General features: G+C 36.7%; 1 long non-coding RNA gene across 1 annotated transcript; it reads right to left on the bottom strand.

Moving 5' to 3' along the window:
* Positions 1-5854: 5854 nt before the first annotated feature.
* LOC118490189 lies at positions 5855-6713 on the bottom strand. The gene is made up of 2 exons (XR_004888569.1): positions 6342-6713; positions 5855-6172 (listed from the first exon to the last, which is right to left on the bottom strand). It is a non-coding gene; the product is annotated as an uncharacterized LOC118490189 (long non-coding RNA).
* Between the last annotated feature and the right edge of the window lie 109 nt (positions 6714-6822).

Genomic DNA, 6822 nt, shown 5'->3' with positions numbered 1-6822 from the left:
GTCTAATTGTAAATGCATTCTTACATATGGGTATCAGTTATCCTATTCTGACACATCATTCTCTAGTCGAGCCCTAAGCTCCTATTAAAAATATAATCTTTTTATACGTACCTGGCGTGGGTCAAAACCCTTGACTCGTTATTTATACTTTGCGACGGTTAATGCTTTCCAAACTGTGACAAAGCATGCCCATACATTATGCTCACCTATAAGTAATAAACTTGACAAACCGAACATTAAATACCGGGTTCAAATGGCGATCACCATTTGACCCGTATAACTTATTTGAGTTTGGTACTTAGTTTTTATTCTCACTTGTTTAATCCGTCTTCACTTACGGATTCGAACTTTTAATTTATTACTTTTCATTTTTACTGGTTTGAATCCATTTCTCATATTTCAACATTTTCATCCGTACCTTACGTTCTTCTGTCGTATCATTTACCATGTCATTTCTTATGATATATTTTCGCATTAATCTTCTACATTCAACTTCAAGTGTTGGGTCCTAGCACTAATTCCATGTCCTAATTCATGTAGCGCGTCTCAACGCAACACTCTACATCCTATTTCTAGTGGTGTTCCCACCCTTCTTTCTTGAGTTTGTTTTACATCCAATCGAAAGCTTAAACTTTTCATTCTTATCTTTCTATCTTATATTGACCCGATCCCTTAAGAATCGTTAGATCCCTTTTTACTTGCTTGTCTGGACATAAGTGAGATGATTCTCGTGTTTTTCTCGAGCTTCGGTCAATACATGACCATCCCTTAATATACCATTTCTATTTGTTCGTTCACCGTATTTGGTGTTAATTCACCTACGTTCTCTAACGTGTCTCTACTAATGAGCATCCTACATTACACATTGTATTTCTTACGTAATATTTCTAGCATTTGTAAGTAATTATTATTCACTGACTTCTACAATATAACCTTTTAAGGTCAACCACCACCCAATACTTTTGTATATAAGTATTGTAGTACGGGTTGTTCTTACTTTCAATTCGAACACACTTACAAAACGCCTTTAGCTAACATCTGAACTATTATCCTTTCCATACCTTTCATTAACATTACCAAGTTCTCATTTATTTATACGTTCCACTTAATTTCAATTATTCTGACACGCATACATCTTTATGTAAATACATTCGAAGTGATTGCAAATTCACCTCCCTTTAGCGTCCATGTTCATGCTTACTTTATTACTCCCTCTTAACCCTTTTTGCCATCCATGCTCAAGTAAATTAACAGGATTCCCATCCTTACATATCACTACTTTCGTAATATCATTAGTTTATGTGAGCATATATACGACTGTTCACTTTCTTTCTATTCATACGTTAATCGACTTTCGTTAGTAGAATTTCGTATAAGTGAGACGTTCATTAATAGTTATCTCATTTCAAATCCATACAGCTAAACTATCATCCCTCATAACACGTAATTCATCTAGTACGTAACACATTAACTCTTTACTTAAACAATTGTGTCTAATGGCCATCTCATGATATCCCTATACTGTTGACCTTCAGAAAGTCAACTGTCTCGTTTACACACTTCAAACCTTTGAGCATGTATTCATCTAAATATGGTAGGTCATAATAATAATATCTTGCGTATCTCATACTCGTATTGTACGACATGTACAATTTACGTGATCCTCTAAACAATACACATATACATTCACATACACGTATTTTCACATGCTAATGCTCCATGATTCTACAATTAGCAAATTTCATTCGAAACAACTATATAACATAATTTCAACATATCCTTTACTAATTAGCTCGTATGATTCACATTTAGCACATATTCGTCGCTTAATCATACTAAAGCAAATCATTAAATACACATAAGCATCACACCATTCATGTACAAGGTACAAGCCTCTAATGCATAATTCTATCAAAGCATACATTCATCCGAATTTTCATACGAATTCCAAATCCACTTTATACATTCGTCATTCATTTCATGCCATTCCATACGTTACATTCGACTTTTATAAATTTTACTTTATCGCCGACGATCTACATAACTTTACATAACTTATTATATCTTCTTATAACTTGACAGGAACATAAAACGGACATTTTTGAAAAGTATGGGAACTTAAATCATAATTCACAAGCTTCAATACATCATAATTCATTAATCCATAATTACTTCGTTGCATTCTTATATTTTAAACTTTACTCACTTTTTCAGCTTTCATCATTCTTTCGTGTCATTCGACACATTACCTTCGAGTTTTATAAATTTCTTTCTAACGTAACCACTAATCGTGGTTGCATATATCTTACTAGGCCTTATATAGACCCTACGTGAACATTCATTAGGCTTTTGAACGACTTAGAAACTCATAATACGAAAACAAGATGAAACAAAAACTTTTCAGCGGATCTGAATTCCGCTAGCCGTCGGCGACGGCTTCACACCCCGTCGGCGACGTGCTCTGTAAACGTGCGTCGCCCGTAAACGTCCGTAGACAGCTAGCTAAGCCGTCGGCAAACATGAGGGCGTCGGCGATGACATCATAGCCTGTCGGCGACGGCCCTTCCTTTGCTGAATCGCTGAAAAAAATTTTGCCCAGACACAGCTGTGTCAGCCTTGCTACACACCCTGATCTCAGCAACAAGCATCAATGGTCCACACAGCTGTGTCACTTAACGACACAACTGTGTGCGACGCCAGATATGACATAACCTAATATTCAACTCCCGTTATTACTATCTCACACAATTAACTTAAATATTTATCATAAACACACTATACATACTTGTATTAAACAAAAACTTAAAGTTTTACCTCATTGGCGATCTCGGAGCGAGCACACTTTTGCACGAGCCGTCGGTTTGAGTTCAAGCACTATTACTCTTGCTCGAATCCCTCAAACCTAGGCTCTGATACCAACTTGTTAGGCCCGCATTTGCGTCTAGAAGAAATGACATCCAAAAGACGCTAGAAACATAAACTTTTAAAATGTACAAATCTTTCTCAACTAAAAAGGGTAAAAACGCTAGTATCATTAACACATGATTTTAACAAAATTTGGGCATGACCCGTTCGTAAAACGAGTATACCCTTGTTTTAACCATAATCAAGACAATACCATTCTACAAGATACTACTAAAACCAAAACATTAAATACTAAAAGGTGTCTACTAACAAATTGTACAAAAAGTATTTTGACCCAAAACATTAACATAAACTAGCGGAAGCGCTTGGTAAGACATATTTTGATCACGTGCTCGCTCCAATTCGCCGAATCGCCTAAGTCGAGGATTTACCTACATTTAACAACAAGCTTTAGAAAGTTAGTCATAATACTTATTTCACTTACAACACCAATCCTTTTAATTGCATTCCTTTATCTACTTTCATTACCCTTACGCATTCGGTTACCCCGTTAAAGGGGTATGGCATATACTCTCATAATGAGATGCAAGCATATCTCTTACCACCCGATAACATCGGGTTAATAGCTTACAACATAAATCTTTCGTTCTATCCGTATAACGGATTGAACTTCATACATTCTTTATTGCATTCATAACCACCCGTTATAAACGGATGGTACCATATTCTTACTCGACATGATTCGACTCGAACCAGTCGACTTGCATAGCTTAATGTAACCTTCGTTAGCATAACCAAATCCGCAAGGGATTTGTTATCTACTTACTAATCACCATAATCATTGTAACAAGGGTTGTTTTTCATAATATAAACAAAATTTAAATAAGGTTTTGTATGCAACGGAACATACCTCGATCTTGTGAGCCTTCCGGTTTCTTAGTACCCGAACCTTCTTCCTTCACGCCTATATCAACACATCCATTCATTCATTTAGTATCCCAACTTCATTCCATTATTTTCCAAATTACACATAATTGTTCTTTCAAGCATTTCGTCAAACACTTAGTGTGCGTTACATTAATAAAGTATAATGTACAAACATTCAAGGCATACTTTACTAGTTCATCTTGTATGTCATTAATAATCAACCTAGTTCTTGCACAATCTTTATTCTACATCAATTTAGCTAGCATTCAAGTACTACAAACAAGATCATATATCAAGATAACATGCAATCATAAACACTATGATCTTCCTAATCATAACACACTTTCACCAAGTGGGTTTTCACTACAACCTTTCATACAACCTAAAATCAACATGATTCTTGTTCTAGAAAGCAATTCTAACTCAGATTTTCCATATTTGATACAAGAAATCGAGATTGGGTTGAACCCCTCTTTCTACAAATCATAATTTCAGAAATTAAACTCACCTCTTCACTAACTAGGGTTAGATTTTCGAAAAAGAGGGCTCATGCACTGAATTAGCTTGTGATTTAGGCTTCAATTGCTTGATTTCTTGAGTTCTAGGGTTTTCCCCTTCTTGCCTGTTCTTGGTCGATCGTTCCCCAGACACATTCACTGTGTTTTTAGGGTTTAATTTGTTTTTAGTAATTTAAGTTTAATCATGTTGCACCTTACCCCCTACACTTAGTTGCTAATTACAACTCTAATCTTTAACCCACATTTAGCTACCATCTTGCCATAAATCCTGAACTATGTTAAGTTTATTATTTATCCTTACTTATTATTTATCATTTTTGGGATGTTACAACTTATGCCTAGTTGACGTTTTTGGGGTGTTACACCAATCGAAATAAATCATGCAACAACAAAACCCTAGCATGTTAACTAAAAATCACAGCCATGTTTCTACAAAATCACACCAAGAATCACAATCCAAATCAAGAATACTAACCTTGGAGCAAGAGAAGGGATTACGAGGAAGTGAAAGGCGAATCAAGAAGTTGAACAAGGATCTAGTTTGCACGGGGGGGGGGGGGGGGGGGGTTCCTCCTGGCCGTCGCACCCTAGAGAGTGTTAGGGTTTCTGTTTTTGATTTTCTTCTTCCCAAAGCCATGCATGTATTATTAAAACACAAGGGTGTTTGGGCTAATAGGCTGCAAGGAACAAGAAGGTGTAGGTTGGGCTTACTAATTCGCATGGGATTCACGAGGGGGGTTTGGGCCTAATTGTGGCGCAAGGAGGGGTATGGGTGGCGGGTTGGGTTATAAAGTGTCGGTTCCGTGAGTTACACGCAATAACTAAATAAAATGTTTTGTATCGCAAAATAACGTATTCCCATATTTCAGTTTCGGGTTTCGGTTTCACATAATTCACATTACATATTACCAAGCACACAATCGTTCAAATAAAATAAATCACCAAATTCAATTCATTTAACGTACATGAAATTACACAGTAAAACGAAACGTTCAAGAATTTGCACGAGTTGTCACATCATCCCCAAGTTGAAAGAAATTTTGTCCCGAAATTAGCACATCGTCACTGGCACTACTAGAAAAATTAAAATTTCTGACACCATTTTCCGTAGGAAATGCATCACAACTTGCGATTTTCTACGAATTTGTGACGAAATGCGTATGTAGGAAAACCACTCGTAGGAAACTGGTTTCTTACGCATTTTCTACGCATTTTCCTACCCATTTCTGACAGAAAAGGGCTGTCACAAATTGCTACACATTTTCTACGCATTTTCCTACCCATTTAACGGAAGTTAATTTTTAATTTTTGCTACACAATTGTCACGAAATTTAATTTTCTACGAATTTGTGACGAAATGCATATGTAGTTAAACCACTCGTAGGAAACTGATTTCTTTACGCATTTTCTACGCATTTTGCTACCCATTTAACGGAAGTTAATTTTTTATTTTTGCTACACAATTGTCACGAAATTTAATGTTTTTTCTAGTTTTATTCTATTTATAAAACATCCGAGAGATCAGATACAAAAGCAAATAAAACTAAAAACTATAAAATTTCAATAACATTAATCATAATTTATACAAATTTACAAACAAAAAATGTATAAAATCTACTAACATAAAGAAAATAAAATTACATATTCCTTTAACAAATTCAATAACATTAACCCACACCCATCTCATTTTTCAGCTCTGAAGAATCGAAACCAACATCGAACACCTTCCGAGCAACTCAGCAACTCAACATCAGCAACCGACACAACATCAGCAACTCAAGTGGTGAGAAAAGAATTCCAACGCAGATAAAACATGGATCCGTATGAACTTGTTGTTCCAGATTCGTATATAACTTCCAGATCTGTTGATTAACTGTTTGTTGATTTGTATGAAAATGATGCAGATCCATAATTACACACCCCAGCCTTGATTCGTACGAATCAACAACACATCCAGTGATGTGAGGGGATCAACGGTTATGGACAAAATGCATCAATAGCCAAAATTAACTGGAACAATAAAATGTATACCGAAAACGAGATGACGTGCTCTAGTTTATGCTTTCCGACGAACTGAACCACCACCACCGTCGGCGTCACTACTGTTGGCAACCATCTTATACGCCATCGTCGACTGAACCACCACCATCTGTTTGGCCAAGACTAGTTGAAATCGAGATGGATTATTGCCAGGATTTAGTGATATACCCGCCGCCGCCACCTTGCTTATACGCCATCGTCGACCACCACCGCTGTCGGAGCCTCGTCATCATCCAATCATCATCGTCACATCATCGGCGTGGTTGTCGGAGAGCGGCCGGCTAACAACGACGATTACCAACTTCTCCGGCACCGGCTGGCATGTCGAAGTAAAAGGATGATCGAGAGAGAAGGGGGCAGGGGGGGTTTGTGGTGTGCTGTGTTCAAAGTAAAAGGAATTTAGGGTTAAACTAAAGCTTTTGATTCTAGAGTATTTTTAACCGTTAGATTGATTATTAGGTGAACCATGGAC

This window comes from Helianthus annuus, chromosome 3 (assembly GCF_002127325.2).
Source record: "Helianthus annuus cultivar XRQ/B chromosome 3, HanXRQr2.0-SUNRISE, whole genome shotgun sequence".
NCBI lineage: Eukaryota > Viridiplantae > Streptophyta > Magnoliopsida > Asterales > Asteraceae > Helianthus > Helianthus annuus.
Note: the sequence above shows the minus strand (reverse complement) of the source record. Positions and strands in the feature narration are given on the sequence as shown.